Consider the following 21,769-nt stretch of genomic DNA (forward strand, 5'->3'; position numbering starts at 1 on the left):
ATTGCTTTGACAAGCTGTGTTGATAACACCAAGATTCATTAAAGTTTCATGAAACAGAAAAGGGCTAGATTACAAGTTGAGCGCTAAATATGATAGTGATATTTGCGCTTAACTTAGTAATACTAGTGCATGAAAATGTGCTCCGGTAGTAAAAAGTGAGGTGCAAAATGTGAACTCAACCTTGCATTTGCATTGCACAGAAGCATTGCACTCACGAGAGGGCACTTTCATTGGCTCCAATGGGAGTCTCGTTCTCATGCCGTAAGACATGTCATGAGAAGTAGTGCAGCGAGCAGGTGAGAGGGTACATATATATTTATAGTAATAACACAGTCCCCCCATAGACCGCAATGTAAAGGCACTTTTTTGTGCCGTTTTTTTCTAACACCTCAGACCTGCCACCTTTAACCCCTTAAAACTGCTTCTTGCAGTTATTAATAAAAAATTAAAAGGTGCTACATTTATTATTATTTTCGAAGTCACACTACACTAAATTTAGGGGGATATTTTGAAAATTAACCAGAGATCTGATCTCTGGTTAATTTTCTGAGAGCTAATTGCTACCGTGAGCTTGTAATGGCTATTTTTTTTTTATCTCACGCCCGAAACCAGGTGAATTTGCCCATTTACTGGATCACGATAAATTAGGGCCCCACTTGTAATCTAGTCCAATATGTTTATTTCATGATTCAGACAGAGCAAAACACTTCCCATTTTACTTCTATTATCTAATTTGCTTTGTTCTCTTGATATCCTTTTCTGGAAGAGTACCTAGGTATGGTCAGGAGCAGCAAAGCATACTGGGAGCTAGCTGCTGATTGGTGGCGGCACATATTTGCATCTTGTCATTGGCTCACCGGATTTTGTTCAGTTCTAATTAGTGCATTGCTGCTCCTTCAACATAAAAGAAAAATGTTGGGTTTCATGTCCCTTTTAAACTCACTGGATTAATGAGCTTGCAGCAGTCTTTTATATATTCAGTAAGAGAGGTCTGAACTGGAAGTCCCTGGATGCTTTTTGCTTTTTTAGAGATGTGCAGCCAAGAAATTTTTGATTTTCATTACAAATATTCAGGGAAATACATTTCCCTGAATATTCCGTGGATGCACTATTCTGTATTTGTTAACTCTTAAACAAAATGAGTACTGAATTTTAGTTTTACATTTGTTTTTGTTAAAATGAATGCAAATGTATTAGCTACAATACTTACCTTAATAAGCTCTGGAGAGCTTGGCGTGCACTCTAGCCCAATCCTCTTGTTGTCAGAGCCCCGGCTGCGCTAACAGAAGGCTAAATGCTCTTGGTTCCTAAGACTTGCACTACCTTTAGTGCAGGTTCTGGGTGACAAACTCGCTAAGCTTCCTGTCCTGTTAGCGCGGCTGGGGCTCTGGAAGAATGCACTAAAGTAAGTATTAACCTCTTACAAAGTTAAACGAAACAAATGAATGCTGACAATTTTTGCATGAACAGGGTTATAAATTGACCTGTGAACACCAGAACTTTCTCCATTTGGGATCTGTGGGCTGTTTCTATCTGCACGTCTGCATCATGGCTCCACATGGAAAAGAATTGCCAGAGCAACTGAGAATAAGGATAGAGGAAGATTGGTGACATATAAAAATTAGTTGAAACACAGTTGCAACAATAATAAGGAGGTATAGAGGGGTAGTTATCAAGCCGTCTACTTTACCTGCCTTCGCCGGTCCAATACGCCCGCCTAAGCTCATCTACAATCACCGCCGCGGACCTGAATACGTTCGCCTAAGTTATCAAAAAAGCTGTCAAAAAGCCGTGCACCAAGTACGGGGCGATGAGCAGCGGACTGTGAGAGTTATCACTCATCCGATCTCGCTGCTCTTCGGCTTTTTGACAGCTTTATTGACAAGCTGTCACTAAGCACCCACACTAACTACACTGTTCTACCCCCTATACCGGCGCCCCGGAGACCCCCGCAACTCAATAAAGTTACTAACCCCCAAACCACCGCTCCTAGACCCTGCCGCAACTCTTATAAATGTATTAACCCCTGAACCGCCGCTCCCGGAGCCCACCGCAAGCTATACTAAATATGTTAACCCCTAAACCACCGCTCCCGGTGCCCGTCGCAACTATAATATATGTATTAACCCCTAAACCGCCACTCCCGGTGCCTGCCGCAACTATAATATATGTATTAACCCCTAAACCGCCGCTCCCGGACCCCGCCGCCACCTACATTATACCTATTAACCCCTATCCTGCCCCCCCTGCACCGCCGCCACCTATAATAAAGTTATGAACCCCTATCCTAAATAGTTTAACCCCTAAACCGCTGCTCCCGGACCCCGCCGCAACCTATATTAAACTTATTAACCCCTAATCTGCCCCCCCTACACCGTCGCCACCTATAATACATTTATTAACCCCTATCCTGCCCCCCCTACACCGCCGCCACTGTAATAAAATTATTAACCCCTAAACCTAAGTCTAACCCTAACCCTAACACCCCTCTAACTTAAATATTAATTAAATACATATAAATAAATTTAACTCTTATTAACTAAATGAATCCTATTTAAAACTAAATACTTACCTTTAAAATAAACCCTAATATAGCTACAATATAAATAATAATTATATTGTAGCTATCTTAGGATTTATTTTTATTTTACAGGCATCTTTCAATCTATTTTAACTAGGTACAATAGCTATTAAATAGTTATTAACTATTTAATAGCTACCTAGCTAAAATAAAGAGAAATTTACCTGTAAAATAAAAACTAACCTAAGTTACAATTACACCTAACACTACACTATACTTTAATAAATTATTCCTATTTAAAACTAAATACTTACCTGTAAAATAAACCCTAAGATAGCTAGAATATAATTAATAATTACATTGTAGCTATTTTAGGATTTATATTTATTTTACAGGTAACTTTGTATTTATTTTAGCTAGTTAGAATAGTTATTAAATAGTTATTAACTATTTAATAACTACCTAGCTAAAAGAAATACAAAATTACCTGTAAAATAAATCCTAACCTAAGTTACAATTAAACCTAACACTACACTATCATTAAATTAATTAAATAAATTACCTACAAATAACTACAATTAAATTAAATTAAACTATCTAAAGTACAAAAAATAAAAAAAGCTACTTACACCTAATCTAAGCCCACTAATAAAATAACAAAGCCCCCCAAAATAAAAAAATGCCCTACCCTATTCTAAATTAAAAAGTTACCAGCTCTTTTACCTTACCAGCCTTTAAAAGGGCCTTTTACAGGGCATGCCCCAAAGAATTCTGCTCTTTTGCCTGTAAAAGAAAAATACAACCCCCCCCCAACATTAAAACCCACCACCCACATACCCCTAATCTAACCCAAACCCCCCTTAAATAAACCTAACACTACCCCCCTGAAGATCATCCTACCTTGAGTCATCTTCAGCCAACCGACCACCGAAGGAACCGAAGAGGAGATCCGGAGTGGCAGAAGTCATCATCCAAGGGGCGCTGAAGAAATCTTCCATCCGATGAAGTCATCATCCATGCGGCGCTGAAGAGGTCTTCCAACCGGACGATGTCATCTTCCAAGCGGCATCTTCAATCTTCTTTCTTCCAGATCCATCTTCATCCCGCTGACGCGGAACATCCTTCTTCCCCAACGGCCGACGACTGAATGAAGGTTCCTTTAAGGGACGTCATCCAAGATGGCATCCCTTCAATTCCGATTGGCTGATAGGATTCTATCAGCCAATCGGAATTAAGGTAGGAAAAATCTGATTGGCTGATGCTATCAGCCAATCAGATTGAAGTTCAATCCGATTGGCTGATCCAATCAGCCAATTAGATTGAGCTTGCATTCTATTGGCTGTTCCGATCAGCCAATAGAATGCGAGCTCAATCTGATTGGCTGATTGGATCAGCCAATTGGATTGAACTTCAATCTGATTGGCTGATAGCATCAGCCAATCAGATTTTTCCTACCTTAATTCCGATTGGCTGATAGAATCCTATCAGCCAATCGGAATTGAAGGGACGCCATCTTGGATGACGTCCCTTAAAGGAACCTTCATTCAGTCGTCGGCCGTTGGGGAAGAAGGATGTTCTGCGTCGGCAGGATGAAGATGGATCCGGAAGAAAGAAGATTGAAGATGCCGCTTGGAAGATGACATCGCCCGGTTGGAAGACCTCTTCAGCGCCGCATGGATGATGACTTCATCGGATGGAAGATTTCTTCAGCGCCCCTTGGATGATGACTTCTGCCGCTCCGGATCTCCTCTTCGGTTCCATCGGTGGTCGGTTGGATGAAGACGACTCAAGGTAGGATGATCTTCAGGGGGGTAGTGTTAGGTTTATTTAAGGGGGGTTTGGGTTAGATTAGGGGTATGTGGGTGGTGGGTTTTAATGTTGGGGGGGTTGTATTTTTCTTTTACAGGCAAAAGAGCAGAATTCTTTGGGGCATGACCCGCAAAAGGCCCTTTTAAGGGCTGGTAAGGTAAAAGAGCTGGTAACTTTTTAATTTAGAATAGGGTAGGGCATTTTTTTATTTTGGGGGTCTTTGTTATTTTATTAGGGGGCTTAGATTAGGTGTAAGTATCTTAAAATTGTTGTAATATTTTTTAAATGTTTGTAACTTATTTTTTTTTTATTTTTTGTAACTTAGTTAGTTTATTTAATTGTATTTAATTGTAGGTATTTGTAGGTAATTTATTTAATTAATTTAATGATAGTGTAGTGTTAGGTTTAATTGTAACTTAGGTTAGGATTTATTTTACAGGTAATTTTGTATTTCTCTTAGCTAGGTAGTTATTAAATAGTTAATAACTATTTAATAACTATTCTAACTAGCTAAAATAAATACAAAGTTACCTGTAAAATAAATATAAATCCTAAAATAGCTACAATGTAATTATGAATTACATTGTAGCTATCTTAGGGTTTATTTTACAGGTAAGTATTTAGTTTTAAATAGGAATAATTTATTAAAGTATAGTGTAGTGTTAGGTGTAATTGTAACTTAGGTTAGTTTTTATTTTACAGGTAAATTTCTCTTTATTTTAGCTAGGTAGCTATTAAATAGTTAATAACTATTTAATAGCTATTGTACCTAGTTAAAATAATTTGAAATTTGCCTGTAAAATAAAAATAAATCCTAAGATAGCTACAATATAATTATTATTTATATTGTAGCTATATAAGGGTTTATTTTAAAGGTAAGTAATTAGTTTTAAATAGGATTCATTTAGTTAATAAGAGTTAAATTTATTTATATTTATTTAATTAATATTTAAGTTAGGGGGGTGTTAGGGTTAGGGTTAGACTAAGGTTTAGGGGTTAATAATTTTATTACAGTGGCGGCGGTGTAGGGGGGGCAGGATAGGGGTTAATAAATGTATTATAGGTGGCAACGGTGTAGGGGGGGCAGATTAGGGGTTAATAAATTTAATATAGGTTGCGGCGGGGTCCGGGAGCGGCGGTTTAGGGGTTAAACTTTTTATTTAGTTGCGGCGGGGTCCGGGATCGGCAGGATAGGGGTTAATAACTTAATTATAGGTGGCGGTGGTATAGGGGGGGCAGGATAGGGGTTACTAGGTATAATGTAGGTGGCGGCGGGGTCCGGGAGCGGCGGTTTAGGGGTTAATACATATATTATAGTTGCGGCGGGGACAGGGAGCGGCGGTTTAGGGGTTAATAAATATATTATAGTTGCGGCGGGGACAGGGAGCGGCGGTTTAGGGGTTAACATATTTAGTATAGCTTGCGGTGGGCTCCGGGAGCGGCGGTTTAGGGGTCAGACTCCCATTGATTCCTATGTGATCCGCCGCCTCCAGGGCGGCGGTTTGAAAACCAGGTACGCTGGGCCGGAAAAGTGCCGAGCGTACCTGCTAGTTTTTTGATAACTAGCAAAAGTAGTCAGATTGTGCCGCACTTGTGTGCGGAACATCTGGAGTGACGTAAGAATCGGCTGAGTCCGGCGGATCGAAGCTTACGTCACAAAATTCTACTTTTGCCGGTATCTAGGGCTTGATAACTAAGGCGAATCTGCCTCGCATCAAATACGCTGCGGAATTCCAGCGTATTTGAGGTAGACACGTTGATAACTACCCCTCATAGAATGAACCATAGTAACACTATGCAGAGTCTCAGTGACCATCCTCTTAAAATGACACCACGGACAGTACACTACTTGCATACTCTATGGCCCCTATTTAACAAAGGTCTGTCGGACCTGATCGGACAGTGCGGATCAGGTCCGACAGACCTCGCTGAATGCGGAGAGCAATACGCTCTCTGTATTCAGCATTGCACCAGCAGCTCTTGTGAGCTGCTGGTGCAACGCCTCCCCCTGCAGATTCGCGATTGGCCGCCAGCAGGGGGGTGTAAATCAACCCGATCATATTCGATTGGGTTGAATTGCAGCGATGTCTGTCCGTCTCCTCAGAGCAGGCAGACATGTTATGGAGCAGCGGTCTTTAGACCGCTGCTTCATAACTGGTGTTTCTGGCGAGCCTGCAGGCTCACCAGAAACACTAGCCCTCAAGCTCCATCCGGAGCTTGATAAATGGGCCCCTAGCTCTGAAAAACAGACAGGCAAGTGCTTCAGATTTTCTCTGGAGTCATCAATGGAAATTGGAGTTTCTTTGGCAGCTCAGACAGTGTGAAGGACATCCAAGAAAAAAGCATTTCTTGCTCTTCGGCTTAAAACTGCAATGTTAGCTAAACATCATGAAAAGAAGCCTGATGAATATTGGGAGCACATTTATTGGTCAGATAAGACCAAGATACATTTGTTCGGCTCAGATGGGGTCCAGCATGTTTGATGTGGATCTGGCCAGGACTACTACAGTAAATGCATAGTTCAGTGAAGCACGGAGGTGGGAGTGTGATGATATGGGACTGCATGAGTGCAAAACGTGTTGGGGAGATGACATTTATAGATGGTACCATGAATGCCTGTGGATATCCCTAAATACTGTCTGACAAGATTACTCGCAGTCTCCAGAAGCTTTGCAGAAGGGGAACATTCCAGCATGATAATGAGTCAAAGCAAACTGACAAAATCACAAAAGAGTTTCTAATGAAGAAAAAAGTGAAAACTATGACCTGGCCAACCATGTCCCCTGACTTGAATCCAATAGAACACCTTTGGGGTATTTTAAAGAGAAAAGCAGAGCAACACAACCCCTCCAGAATAGAGCAGCTGGAAAAAAATGTCTTTGAAGAATGGAAGAACATCTCGCCAACATTAGTGTCCTCCATGCCCCAGGATTGAGTCTGTCGTCAAAAATAAAGGTGGACATAAAAAGCATTGAAACAATAAAAAATTTGAATATAACTAATGTAACTTGTACTGACTTTTGTTGCATTTAGAGTATACAATAGGAGTACACCCCTGTGCAATATCAATTAAGTGTCAAATGATACAAAACTGTGTCACCTCACAATTTAAAAGAATTACTGGTGCCCTATTGCCCAACTTGCACGTCTCGATCACCACATGCACAAAAGCTTAATGTGCTAATACCTATTTGTTTACACAAATCTTTCAGGAATCAAAACTGTAACTTCTAACCCTCTTATGTAAATATCCTTTGTGTAAAACGCTTTAAGTCCAACCCCCTGGAGGAAAGTGCTATAAAAGTTGCAGTTATTATAATTATTATTAGTATTATATTATTATTATTATTATTAATAAAATGGTATCACCTTTTTACAGTAGGGTATTTGCTCTAATGTAAAATTAAAAACATACCGTTTAGATTTACTATATTAAAAATACTGGCCCCACAGTAGGAACTGTATAATTGAATTTGAGGGTTAAGGAAGTTTCATTTCAGAATTCTCATGGTTATTAACATTTGATTTGGAATTCTGCCAATAACATGTTTTTTAGCTTTCAATTTGCTCATTTTTTGCATAATGACAATAGCTGTGGTGTGTTTTTTAAGTTTTCATGTATTTAGTCAGTCTGTCTATGCTCTAGTTGGAATTATAATTTCTACTCACTTATATGTATGACCCCCTGATGCCTCTTTACCTGCTTTTGGATCACGTTTGCCTATGCCTGAATACGAATGTATAACCCTGCTTGTTCTAGCCTAACCTATGGTGACTTATTTTTACCTTGATTTCCCTGGACTGAAATTGTTGCCTACTGCTACAAGTTTAACCTCTTGCTACCTAATACCAGTGCATTAATCTGTTTTGTTTGCCAAACTTTGCTTTTAGCCTTGAAATGTATTTTGTTCAGGTAACTTGCTATTAAGTTTACATACTCAGATTTCTGTAGCATTGCTGTACCTTTTCTTCCAGTTACCATGTTTCCATTATTTGGACTGAGCTTTTATAACCAGATTTCTCAAGTCTTGCAATATCTCTTGTTCCAGCTGCTTTGTTATCTATTTACTGGTCTGAGCTTATACAGTATAACCAGATGTATCCAACTTTGCAGTATCTATTGTTTCAGCTACCTTGTAAGTCATTTACTGGACTGAGCTTATTAAACCACATTGCTTCAGACTTGCTTTACCTCTTACTCCATTTACCCTCTTAGCCATGTACTGGACTTTACTGGAGATGCTTCACCTGCATCATCATACATTGCCTGGCCTGTACCCAATATCCTGCTGATGTGCCTTCCATTTATTGCCACAGCTAATGTTGTTCACCTTAATGTTTAGGTCAAGTTTCTCTCATTATTTAACCAGTGGATCCAATACCAAGATTATTCGAGGGCATTGCTGAAATGTAACACTTAGATGCTTGCAATAAAAGTAAATTTCTCTTTCTTCTAATTATCTTAACTAATAATAATTTCACTTGCCGTTTCCAAAGATAATTAGCTATTAGGTGCATTCTACATAGATGAAATGATTTCACAGAGAAGCTCTCTATATATACGGTAAATGACTTTACAAATTTGTTTAAACCTTTCACATAAACCCAATTATAAAGTCCATTTTGGCTCTGTTATTTCTCAAATTTACTCATTTTCATTTTAAAGTAAGAACTATTACATGGAATAAATACATTAGGCCTTTTCTAACATCAATCTTATATTATGCTTACACTAAATTAAGATGGCAATAAATCTTTTAACTTTTTTCATGCAGGATTCAGTTGAGAATAAAACACATAAATAACTCCTACTGGATCTTTTTTGTGTGCAACCAACAATATTATTTAGATAATTACAGCACTCTCGTTCATATCCCACTTGTTTGAATAAACATGACAATGAAACAACTATCTGCAACACAAAGGCTTATTTATTAAAATATGTAAATCTCAATGAAAGGAATCATCAGTATAGTCACTAAGAACAGATGAAATCTAAATAAACAGCTGCTTTTTGTTACATGCAGATTCAACACTTAAATAGTATTGCTCAGACGTCAAATTAAAAAGCAATAACAGTAGAATAAAGTTGTTAAATATCTCCCAACATTTCCTGAAGGCTTTCTGAGGTAGTTTGTTGGATATTTCCCACTAGTATTTTGTGGGCATGGCTGCATCTGAAGGGCATGTTTAAGTTCTTTTAAACAGGGTCACTGAGAGGCTGTGGAAGGGAAGTGGGCCAGACCACCCAACACATAATGACCAATTCTGCTTATAGAAAATAAGAATATATATATATATATATATATATATATAGTTATATTTATATATATATATATATATATATATATACATATATATATATAGTTATCCAAAAGGTAGTAGCGCTCAGAGAATGGCACGTAGATTCCAAAATGTTGCATGTAGTACAGAAAGTCCCAAGGCAAAGACTTGTAAAAAGTATCCAAACTTGTAAAACATCCAAGTAGAAAAGCCAGCAGTGACTATTTCAATCAGGTAGCTGAACTAATCCTCACGTAGATGCGTTTTGTGCACATGCGCACTTGTTCACTGCTTACCAGAGGATCAGTTCAGACACCTTTTGAGGCTGTACCGATAATTAGATTCAGCTCTGTGATACCTGATTGGTAGCTTGCACCATGGTTAACACCCCTTAATACGTCAGTGTTTATAGTGCACAAAAAGACATGTAATTAAATGTGTGAATCAAATACTCAATATGTAACAATACATTGAATATATGTTAAAAATGAAGGTACTAATTAATTAGTTCCTCCTGTTGTGGAATAAATCCTAGAAAGGTATGTGTGCTATCACTTAGTACCTGTGAACACTATATACTAACCTTTAAACATGTCTAATTTGAAACACATTCTGAGTACTTGCAGTACAAGCGAATATTGTTATTTACCTGTGAGACATAAATTGCCTTGTACTGCAAGTACTCAGAATGTGTCCTCTGACTTCCTATTGTCATCGCAAGACATCCTCAACACCCTGTATCCATATGAATGCCATACGTATCTTGTCAGGGTAGACATACTTCTATAGGTACCTTAGGACAACAACTTCTACAAATAGCGTGATTTAATATTTCATATATCATATTTGATTACATTTCTCACTCATATAATTAAACATGTAATCTGGAAGGAGCATATGTGAGCGTGAATTCAATAATATGTGCATGGAGGCTTGTCCCCTATAAAATATGTTAACGATTGTCAGTGTCATTTAAGTATCTCTTAGGAAGATACCAGTGGCGTCGCTACAGGGGGGCAAGGGGGGGCATTTGCCCACCAATTGAAATGTAAACTGAGGTCCTTTCAGAATTTTTTGTTGCATAAAAAAATTTCAGCAAATTTTTGTTTATTTGCAAAAATAAAATATTTTAAAATTAACAACACAATATACAGGATTAAACCATTATTTATTGATATATATATATATATTAATACAAATAACAAAAAAACAAAAAAAAGCTGGCACTCACGGTACAGTAAAGTGTGTTTTGATATAAGACCAGTGAGTGCCAGCTTTTTTTGTTATTTGTATTCTACCTGCCACTAGCACCCTGGCTGTCTGATTTTTGGAAGTGAGAGTGCTCCCCTGCGTGTTCTATATATATATACCTTTAGGGAAGTTGCAGGTATGGCAGGGTATATACCTGAGTGGTTTATGTAATACAGCTGCAGGTCTTACTCTAATAGTGAAATGCTGCCCTGGTTTCACTATGTGCTGCTTCGCATTGTATATTGCAGAGAGGTGGTTTTTAAAGGCATAAATGGTAGGGGGCATACTGTATTTTTACAAGAATCTGCTACAGTTGCACTGCTGTGTATGTTGAATGAGAGTGTGTGTGCTGAGGTATGTGTGTTGTATGAGGGTGAGTGTGTGGTGTGTGTGTGTGTGTGTGTGTTGTATGAGGGTGATTGTGTGTATGTTGTATAAGGGTGAGTGTGTGGTGTGTGTGTAGTATGAGGGTATGTGTGGTGTGTGTATGAGGGTGTGTGTGTTTTGTATGAGTGTGGTGTGTGTGTGTGTGGTATGAGGGTGAGAGTGGTGTAAGTGTCGTATGAGGGTGAGTGTGGTATGTATTGTATGAGTATGGTGTGTGTGTGTGTTGTATGAGGGTGAGTGGTGTGTGTTGTATGAGGGTGAGTGGTGTGTGTTGTATGAGGGTGATTGTGTGTATGTTGTATAAGGGTGAGTGTGTGGTGTGTGTGTAGTATGAGGGTATGTGTGGTGTGTGTATGAGGGTGTGTGTGTTTTGTATGAGTGTGGTGTGTGTGTGTGTGGTATGAGGGTGAGAGTGGTGTAAGTGTCGTATGAGGGTGAGTGTGGTATGTATTGTATGAGTATGGTGTGTGTGTGTGTTGTATGAGGGTGAGTGGTGTGTGTTGTATGAGGGTGAGTGGTGTGTGTTGTATGAGGGTGAGTGGTGTGTGTTGTATGAGGGTGAGTGGTGTGTGTGTGTTGTATGAGGGGGAGTGGTGTGTGTGGTGTGTATGAGGGGGAGTGGTGTGTTTGTGTTGTATGTGTGTGTAGTATGAGGTTGTGTGTTGTATGATTATGTGTGTGTAGGATGAGGGTGAGTGTGTGGTGTGTGTGCTGTATTAAATGTGTGGTTGTGTGTAGAATGAGGGTGAGTACGGTGTGTGTCTGTGTAGTGTGATGGTGAGGTGTGGTATGTGTGTTGTATGAGGGTGTGTGTGTGTGTTTTCAGACCAAACACAAAAATAGGGTCACAAAGGTATGTGGTACCATGGCACTGGGTCTTGGGGAAAAAAAGTTTGAAAAACCCTGATTTATAGAGCCCTGGTGTTTGCTGAAATTGCTTTAAACTATGAAGAAAAGCTTTTGAGAGTTTTCCTCTCTTTCTCGGGTCTGAAACAATACCTGAGGGAGAAAGGAAAACTCTCGAAAACTTGTCTTTTTAGTATTAGGTTAATACAAAAAAAGGTATCATTGCGTACCACATTACTCTGGTATTTTGGAATCTTATTTATATATATATATATATATATTTTTATATATATATATATATATATATATATATATATATATATATATATATATTTAGGTTTTTTCAGTGGTATCATTTAATGGTGAAAATTATTAGTGCCCCCCCAGTTTTGACTGTGGTAGCTTATGTGCCCCCCCTATATATTGTTCCTAGAGTCGCCACTAGAAGATACTAAGCGGCAAGTAAGCGAGGTCGAGATTTACAGTTTATAAGTGAAAATCCTTTAATTTAAAAAAACTTTATTATAAGTGTTTTCCATTTAAACTCGTATTCGACATTTTGTGCACTGTTCATGCCAAAATTGACTCAGGTCTTCAAAAACATACAAAATAAATATAGTTTAAATGAATCCTCATAAAATTTCTCAAACACACATAAAATGATAGAAAAACAGTACACAGTCTGGCCATCCAGATAACCTAATATATTAATTAAGATAGGTTAGCAGTGGTGGGGATGGAAGTGGATTGCAATAGTTAATTTTGAAAGTGTGATTATGTGTAAAAACACAATTTTAATAACGCCTGAAGGGGCAGCTGTTGAATTTGGAAGATGGTGAGGCACTAGACCCCACCCTTTAAAAGAAAGCCCCATCCCTCAGATGGCTCTGCCTATTAGAACCAGCAATCAAGATCTTTAATATACATATTACCAATTGCAAAAGAAAGTGTTTTACTATATTAAAGGGACAGTCAACACCAGATTTTTTGTTGTTTAATAAGATAGCTAATCCCTTTATTACCCATTCCCCAGTTTTGCATAACCAATGCAGTTATAATAATACACATTTTACCTCTGTAATTACCTTGTATCTAAGCCTCTGCAAACTGCCCGCTTATTTCAGTTCATTTGACAGACTTGCATTTTAGCCAATCAGTGCTCATTCCTAGGTAACTTCCCGTGCATGAATGTCAGGGTTTTTTCCCTGTTGTGTTTGCCATGTGCTGCTGGCAGCCATTTTACTCACCTCTCTTCCTGACTATGGTGCATTGTGGGGGATGCTGCTCAATTCCTGCACTTCCTTTTATGGCCAGACTGGTGTACATAATCTATGTGAGACAGGATGCAGTCTCAGAATTGTGATGTCATCACTTATTATTTAAAGGGCCTCTGTTCAGTATGCTTTGCCTTTGCGTTGTCTCAGACCTGTTTGTGAGAGCTCCTGTGTATTACCTGGCTGCCTGACGTCCTTCCTGGTTCCTGATCCCTGGCTTGTTCCTGACTCTGCTGTTTTCCTTGTTCCTGATTCCGGCTCGTCTGACTATTCGCTTTGGCTCCTGACTCGGCTCGTCTGACTTCCAGCTCTGATTTTGATTCCTGGCTTGTTATTTGATTTGTGGACTTTTAATTATTTTTTGCTATTAATAAAGGTGTGATTATTTTTGCACTTCTCGTCTCAGTCTGATTCCTGGCACCCTGACATTACGCAAAGGTCATGAATCCTGATGGTGCTAATAATCCACCTTTACCTGCCATCATTTCCTGGATGGATGTACAGGATCACCGCTTGGATCAATTTGCACTAGCCCTGCAAACCCTGCTGACTCGCACTGCACATTTGGACCAAAGTGTCACGCAAGTTATGGCTGCTCCTGTTTCCGCTGCTGCACCTATGCCTACCAGGAGCATGTCCAGTTCTGCACCTCTACCTCAGCGATATGGAGGCAATCCTTTTCAGTGCAGAGGGTTTTTGAACCAGGTGGGCATTTACTTTGAGATGTTACCTCAGGCATTTCCCTCTGACAGAGCTAAGGTGGGATTTCTCATCTCGTTACTCTCTGACACAGCTCTTGCCTGGGCTAATCCCTTGTGGGAGACTAATAAACCTGTGATTTCAAATTACCCTGAATTTGTGGCCCCCTTTCGAAGGGTATTTGATGTTCCAGCTCGCTCCTCCTCTGCTGCTAAATGACTCATGTCCATTCAGCAAGGTACAAGATCTGTTGCTCAGTATGCTATTGAGTTCCGTACGCTTGCCGCAGAGGTAGGTTGGAACAATGAAGCTCTTGTTGCCGCCTTCTTTCATGGGCTCTCTGATGCGATTAAAGATGAAGTTGCTGCCAGAGATTTACCAGAGGATCTCGAGGCTTTCTTGTCTTTTTTGATCCTAATTGACATCAGACTCAGAGAGAGGCCCTCTTTCAAGGAGCGCTTGCGGAAGCCTCCTGTTCCGCTGTCTCCTACGTGTTCGTTCCCACCCATGCCTCCCTCTCCTCCCATGCCTCTTGGTCCCGAGTCACCAGGTACTGCTGAGCCGATGCAGCTGGGATTCACACGTCTCTCCACGGCGTAGAGGGCCTTTAGGAGGAGGGAGGGGCTCTGCCTCTATTATGGGTTACAGGGCCACCTTTTGTCTTGTCCTACACGGCCGGGAAACGCTCACAGCTTAGGTCCTGTCAGGGGCAGACCTTGGGTGGTTTATCCTCGTCCCCGGAACCGCTTAAGGAGAAACCTTTGGTCATGGTTGTCCTTTCCTGGGTGGAATCCTCCATAGTCACCCAGGCTCTTGTTGACTCCGGTGCTGCGGGCTATTTCATTGACAGTGCTTTTGTATCCAAGCACTTCATTCCTGTTTTGCCTCGGTCCGTTCCGCTTGCTATTGAGGCCATTGATGGCAGGCCCCTTCAGCCCGCACTTGCTACTCACGAAACTGCTCTGTTGTCCATGGCTGTTGGAGCTCTCCATTTTGAAACCCTCCTGTTCCAGGTGATAAACTCTCCACATTTTCCGGTTGTTCTGGGTTATCCCTGGCTCCAAAAGCACAATCCCAGTCTCGACTGGCGCAGGTCCGAAATTTTGTCGTGGTCCCCGCAATGTATTTCCACTTGTCTTCGGAAACCAGTTAAAGTCTTGTGCACTTCTTCAGTTTCTCAATTGCCAGAGGAGTACCGAGAGTTCCTAGACGTGTTTGACAAGGTGCGTGCTGGTACGTTGCCTCCTCACTGGTCTTACGATTGTGCCATAGACCTGCAACCCGGAGCCATTCCTCCTCGGGGCCGGGTGTACCCTCTGTCTGTTGCAGAGAATTGTGCTATGGAGGAGTATGTTGCCGATGGTCTGTCGCGGGGGATCATCCGCAAATACTGCTCTCCTGCAGGGGCTGGCTTCTTCTTTGTGAAGAAAAATGGTGGCGAGTTAAGACCATGTATCGATTATAGGGGTCTTAATCGTCTTACCATTAAGAATGCTTACCCTATTCCGCTTATTACGGAACTCTTTGACCGCCTCAAGGGAGCTACGGTCTTTACTAAACTTGATTTGAGAGGAGCATACAATCTAGTTAGGATTAATGAGGGCCACGAATGGAAAACAGCATTTAACACCAGGAGCGGGCATTATGAGTATCTTGTAATGCCCTTTGGCCTATGTAATGCTACTGCTGTATTTGAGGAATTTATTAATGATGTCCTATGAGATATGTTGCAACAGTGTGTTGTGGTGTACTTAGACAACATCCTCATGCACTCACCCACACTTGAGGATCATCATTCTCATGTTACACAGGTTCTTCAGAGACTACGTGAGAACAGCCTGTTTTATAAACTCAAGAAATGTGAGTTCCATCAGACTCAAGTAACCTTCCTAGGTTATGTTATCTCCGTTGCAGGGTTCTCCATGGATCCTGACACGTTATCTGCAGTTCTGCAGTGGCCTCGCCCAATTGGTCTTCAGTCTATTCAACGTTTTTTGGGGTTCGCCAATTACTATAGAAAGTTTATTAAAAACTTTTCTTCCTTGGTCAAACCTATCACAGACATGACCCATAAAGAGAATGATCCACTCCATTGGTCACCTACTGTCATTAAGGCCTTTGATAGTCTTAAGACTGCCTTTGCTGCCACTCCAGTTCTGGCTCATCCTAACCCTGTCCTGCCTTTCGTTCTTGAGGTTGATGCGTCTGAGACTGGAGTAGGTGCCCTCTTGTCTCAACGTCCTACACCTGACGGTTCCTTGCATCCGTGTGGTTTCTTCTCTAAGAAATTGTCTCCAGCGGAGTGCAATTATGAAATTGGCGACAGGGAATTACTGGCCATAATTCTGGCGCTTAAGGAATGGAGGCATCTTCTCGAGGGTACTAGCGTGCCAGTGCTCATTCTTACTGACCACAAGAATTTAACTTGTCTTGGTTTAATTATGTGGTCTCCTACCTGCCTGGTAGTAATAATGTTGGGGCTCATGCCCTCTCTTGACAATTTTCGCCTCTGTCCAAGGAGGAGTCTGTACCTACTCCTGTTATACCTCCTGACCATATTTTGGCTACCATACGTACTAATTTGACTTCTCCCTTGGGGGAGGAGATCCTGGCTGCACAAACCAATGCACCTCCTGAGAAACCTAGTGGTAAGTGTTTTGTTCCTGAGAATCTTCGAACTAAACTTTTGCACACTTACCACTATTCTAAAGCCGCAGGTCACCCAGCCAAGAACCAAATGATTTGGTCTGTCACTTCGACAATTCTGGTGGCCAGGTCATCGTTCTGATGTTGCTGCGTATGTTGCCTCCTGCTCAGTTTGTGCACAGAATAAGACTCCTCGACGTCTTCCTGTGGGTCTTCTTCAACCTATTGCTAATGGTGAGCATCCTTGGACACATCTTTCCATGGACTTCATTGTCGAGCTCCCTGTTTCCAATGGCAATACTGTTATCCTTATGGTGGTTGACCGTTTTTCTAAAATGTCACATTGCATTCTCTTGATGAAGCTTCCTACCGCTCAGCAGCTTGCTTCAATTTTTGCCCGGGAGGTCTTCTGTTTACATGGGTTACCCAAGGAGATAGTGTCAGACCGGGGTAGCCAGTTTGTCTCCAGATTTTGGCGTTCCTTTTGTGCTCAAATGGGGATCCAGCTTTCCTTCTCCTCTGCATATCACCCTCAATCCAATGGGGCTGCGGAACGGTCTAATTAAGCTCTGGAACAGTTCCTCCATTGCTATGTCTCAGATCACCACAATAATTGGTCTGAACTGTTACCTTGGGCAGAGTTTGCTCGTAATAGTGCTATTAATGCTTCCTCCAAGATATCCCCGTTCATGGCGAATTATGGGTTTCAACCATCCTTGTTGCCCGATTCATTCATGTCTCAGGGCTTTGGAGGAGCATCTCCAGCAACTCCGTTCCACGTGGGTGCAGATTCAGGATTGCCTTCATCGTTCTATGCAGCGCCAAAAGTTCCAGGCTGATCGTAGCCGTCTGCCTGCACCTTCCTACCAGGTTGGTGATAGAGTTTGGCTGTCCTCCCGCAACTTGAACCTTTGTGTGCCTTCCAATAAATTGGCTCCCCGTTATGTCAGTCCTTTTTGAATACTTTGACGGGTTAATCCTGTGGCCTACGCTCTTGACCTTCCTCCTGCTATGCGCATCTCCAATGTTTTTCATGTCTCCCTCTTGAAACCATTGGTTTGTAATCGGTTTACCACTGTGTTGCCTCGTCCCCTTCCTATCTTTGTTGACAACCATGAGGAGTATGAGGTTAGCAGCATTATTGACTCTTGTATGTCCAGGGGCCGTGTACAGTATTTGGTTCACTGGAGAGGCTACAGTCCAGAGGAGCGTTCTTGGGTTCCCTCCTCTGATGTTCATGCTCCTGCCTTCCTCCGTGCTTTCCATGCCCGTTTCCCCAATAAGCCATTTGACATCCCGTGGGGGAGGGATCGTTGAGGGGAGGGTACTGTCAGGGTTTTTTCCCTGTTGTGTTTGCCATGTGCTGCTGCCAGCCATTTTACTCACCTCTCTTCCTGACTATGGTGCATTGTGGGGGATGCTGCTCAATTCCTGCACTTCCTTTTTTGGCCAGACTGGTGTGCATCATCTATGTGAGACTGGATGCAGTCTCAGAATTGTGATGTCATCACTTATTATTTAAAGGGCCTCTGTTCAGTATGCTTTGCCTTTGCGTTGTCTCAGACCTGTTTGTGAGAGTTCCTGTGTATTACCTGGCTGCCTGACGTCCTTCCTGGTTCCTGATCCCTGGCTTGTTCCTGACTCTGCTGTTTTCCTTGTTCCTGATTCCGGCTCGTCTGACTATTCGCTTTGGCTCGGGACTCGGCTCGTCTGACTACCAGCTCTGGTTTTGATTCCTGGCTTGTTATTTGACTTGTGGACTTTTAATTATTTTTTGCTATTAATAAAGGTGTGATTATTTTTGCACTTCTTGTCTCAGTCTGATTCCTGGCACCCTGACAATGAGCTCAGTGTTATCTATTTGAAACACATGAACTAACGCCCTCTAGTGGTGAAAAACTGTCACAATGCATTCAGATTAGAGGCAGCCTTCAAGGTCTAAGAAATTAGCATTTGAACCTCCTAAATTTAGCTTTAAAATTAAGAATACCTAGAGAACATAGCAAAATTGGTGATAAAAGTAAATTGGAAAGTTGTTTAAAATTGCATGCCCTATCTGAATCATGAAAGTTTATTTTGGATTTGACTGTCCCTTTAAACATTTCACTGTAAGGCTCTTATCTTTATAGAAAGAGTTAACAGACATTACTGCTGGTCTTAAAAGGACATGAAACTCAAAATATTTCTTTCACTATTCCGATATATCATACAATTTTCCAATGTACTTCTATTATCTAATTTGCTTCATTCTATTGGTGTCCTTTGTTGAAGGAGCAGTAATGCACTACTGGGAGCTAGCTAACAGCCAATGACAAGAGGTATATGTGTGCAGCTATCAACAGATTCTGAGTCCACCTTGGTATACTATTCAACAAAGGATACAAAGAGAAAGAAAGAAATTAGACAACAGAAATACATTTGAAAGTTGCTTAAAATAGTATGCTCTAACTGAATCATGAAAGAAAAAAAATATCTTATCCCTTTCCTCGTCGCCAGCTGTTATGTTCTGTGTGTAGTCAGGATTAGAACATTCAGTTGTGTGCTGTTACCTTGTGTCTGATGTCTCTTGCACATATCACTGAGACTCTGCAGCAGGAACTTTAGATAACTTTTATTCAGCTACAGCCACATGGCTATTTACTAGCAGGTTCCATCAGTAAAACTAACATGGCTTCTGATGATGTCACAGAGACCCAGACACACCCAGAGGGTGTGGTGAGCTGAGCTTAATGCTGCAGCACTTCTAACATATAATGATAAAACAAGGTTAGTGCAAAGATACAGTGAAAGCTGCAGTAATCTTAACAGTCATAATCACCAATTATATAACTGGGCCAAACACTGTCATAACACCGAGCTTATTCATAGCAGAAATGCAGTCATTTACTGGTGGACAGGGAGTTTAGAGCACTACAGAACATTAGTGCAGGAGATAAACTAAAAACCTATAACCTCACTTCTACTAACTTGCTAAATTCTGAAGTGTACCTATGCATTCAACATCTTGTACTCACTAAAATTCATAATTGGTTTCCTCCTCAAAAATACCACAGAGCCAGGATTTTGTCGTTTTACTTCAAGCTCCGAACTTGGGTCTAGCTTACGAGTGGAGCGCTATCGTTTGAGCATGAGCAATAACGGGTTTTTGCGGCCATTTGCGCGCAATTTAAATTCCGTTCATATTACAAGTTGCAAGTAAATGTGAACGCTTGAGCGCAATCGTGATTTATGCTAAAATGATACCATGACTTCAGAACTCTGGTTAACTGTTACGTGAGTCAAAAAAGTGTCACAAAACACATTAAAAATGCATTTAAAAGTACAGTTACACTCATAATAGCACTATCTAACAAAAAAAATATTTTTAAAAATGCAATAAAAAGTTATAAGGGCTCAAAGATATGAGGTCTCAGGTGTTAGAAAAAATAGGCAGACAAAGGGCTTTAGCATAGGAATACGTACATATAAATGTCTATATATATATATATGTATATATATATATGTAAGTAAGAAAGCCAAAGAGAGAACACGCCTTCAATCCAAGTGATATTTATTACGTTTTCGGGGGGAAAAAAATTCTGTTTGAATTTGTCTGATGACGGGGTCACTCCCCAAAAACATTCACAACAATATGGAATACATTTCACTTGGACTGAAGATGAGTGCTCTCTTTGGCTTTCTTATTTATACATTGTGGGAAGCATAGTGAGTGCTGGACTTTTTGCATAACTGTATATATATGTATATAGACATGTTTATATGTGTGTACATATGTATTTATATGTGTATATATGTTTTACAGACATTTATATACATATAAACACATAAATACATTTGTATACCTATATAGACATTGTAGCCCTTTGCATTCAAGTAGATGAAAACATGAGAGATCATATTTATGCAATATTCAGATTTAATTAAGTGTTTAACTATGTATTTAATGTATATATTTAACATTCCAGTGTTCTGCACATAGGAGAATATGTTCTATGTGTTTTTAAATAGATATTCCTATATTTATCTGTTAATGCGACTTTGCAACGTGAGAATGCAAACTTTTTACTTTCAACTTCTAATATGAGAACAAATCTCCAAGTGCAAAGAAATTATTTCTAGCTCAAATGCGAGCGCAAAATACCACTCCAGTCGTAATCTGGCCATTCTTGTATTTAGAAATATACAGCCAGCCAACCCTGACCTTTAATAAAAATATTTGTATGCCTTATACTGGGAGTGCATGGCTGTGACCCAAGCTAATTCTGATCCCACAGTCACATCTTTAAAAATACATTTTCATACTAACTTCCAAAGCAATAATCCTGCAATGGTTAGTAGAGTTTGTGTGCCCAGACCCCCAAGGAACTTGTATTTTTCCCATTTAGCCAAGGTAAGAGCTCTCATTGTGAACCCGCAGTCAGACATAGGCAACAGTGCGTTCTGCAGACACACCGGTTCCTGTGAGGCAGCACTCTATGGGGCTCCAATGAGGAACTTATAGTCCAGGGGCCCTGGGAGGGAGTAAGCGATAGATTATATAAATTATTTTATAAAAAAACTAGGGCCCTATTTCCCTTGAAGGCCAGTGGCAGACACCACATACATAATACAGTATTGTTCCCTGTCTTTAGCAACATGTACCTGTGGACTATGAGTCTCAGCCAGTACAGCCCCAACCAGTTTCTGTGTGAGTATATGATGTTACCCAACATGCTCGGTACCGCAGTGGTGTCAGACTTGTTGTTCCCGGCACTTCCTTTGTCTCCAGCGCCAGCACTTGTATCTCCTCTTCTCTGAAGATATTGCAAGTCCGATTGCTTAAGGTGATCAAGTTGAAGAGGGAAACGTTTTTTAATATGTAGCCACGTTTTCACAAGGTAGAGACCATAAAGAGCAAGAGGCACTTTTGCTGCAAGTTGGAAGCAGTCTGGTTCTCTGTAGAATTGTGGAAACAAACAGCATGTTTAATGTGTGATGTATAACCATGCCACTATGCTGTCAGCCAATGGGAGTTTAGGAGCAAATTTTTTTAAGGTTGTCTGTGCTTAAACGT

The 21,769-nt window shown here is 40.6% G+C and overlaps 1 protein-coding gene across 1 annotated transcript in view; it reads left to right on the top strand.

Annotated features, from left to right (window-relative positions):
- CA10 (carbonic anhydrase 10) overlaps positions 1–21,769 on the top strand; it is a gene marked incomplete at its 5' end in the record, with an annotated part of 205,775 nt that overhangs the window by 55,284 nt on the left and 128,722 nt on the right. The gene's annotated exons all lie outside the window — the stretch shown is intronic.

The sequence above is a fragment of the Bombina bombina genome, chromosome 1 (assembly GCF_027579735.1).
Source record: "Bombina bombina isolate aBomBom1 chromosome 1, aBomBom1.pri, whole genome shotgun sequence".
Lineage (NCBI taxonomy): Eukaryota > Metazoa > Chordata > Amphibia > Anura > Bombinatoridae > Bombina > Bombina bombina.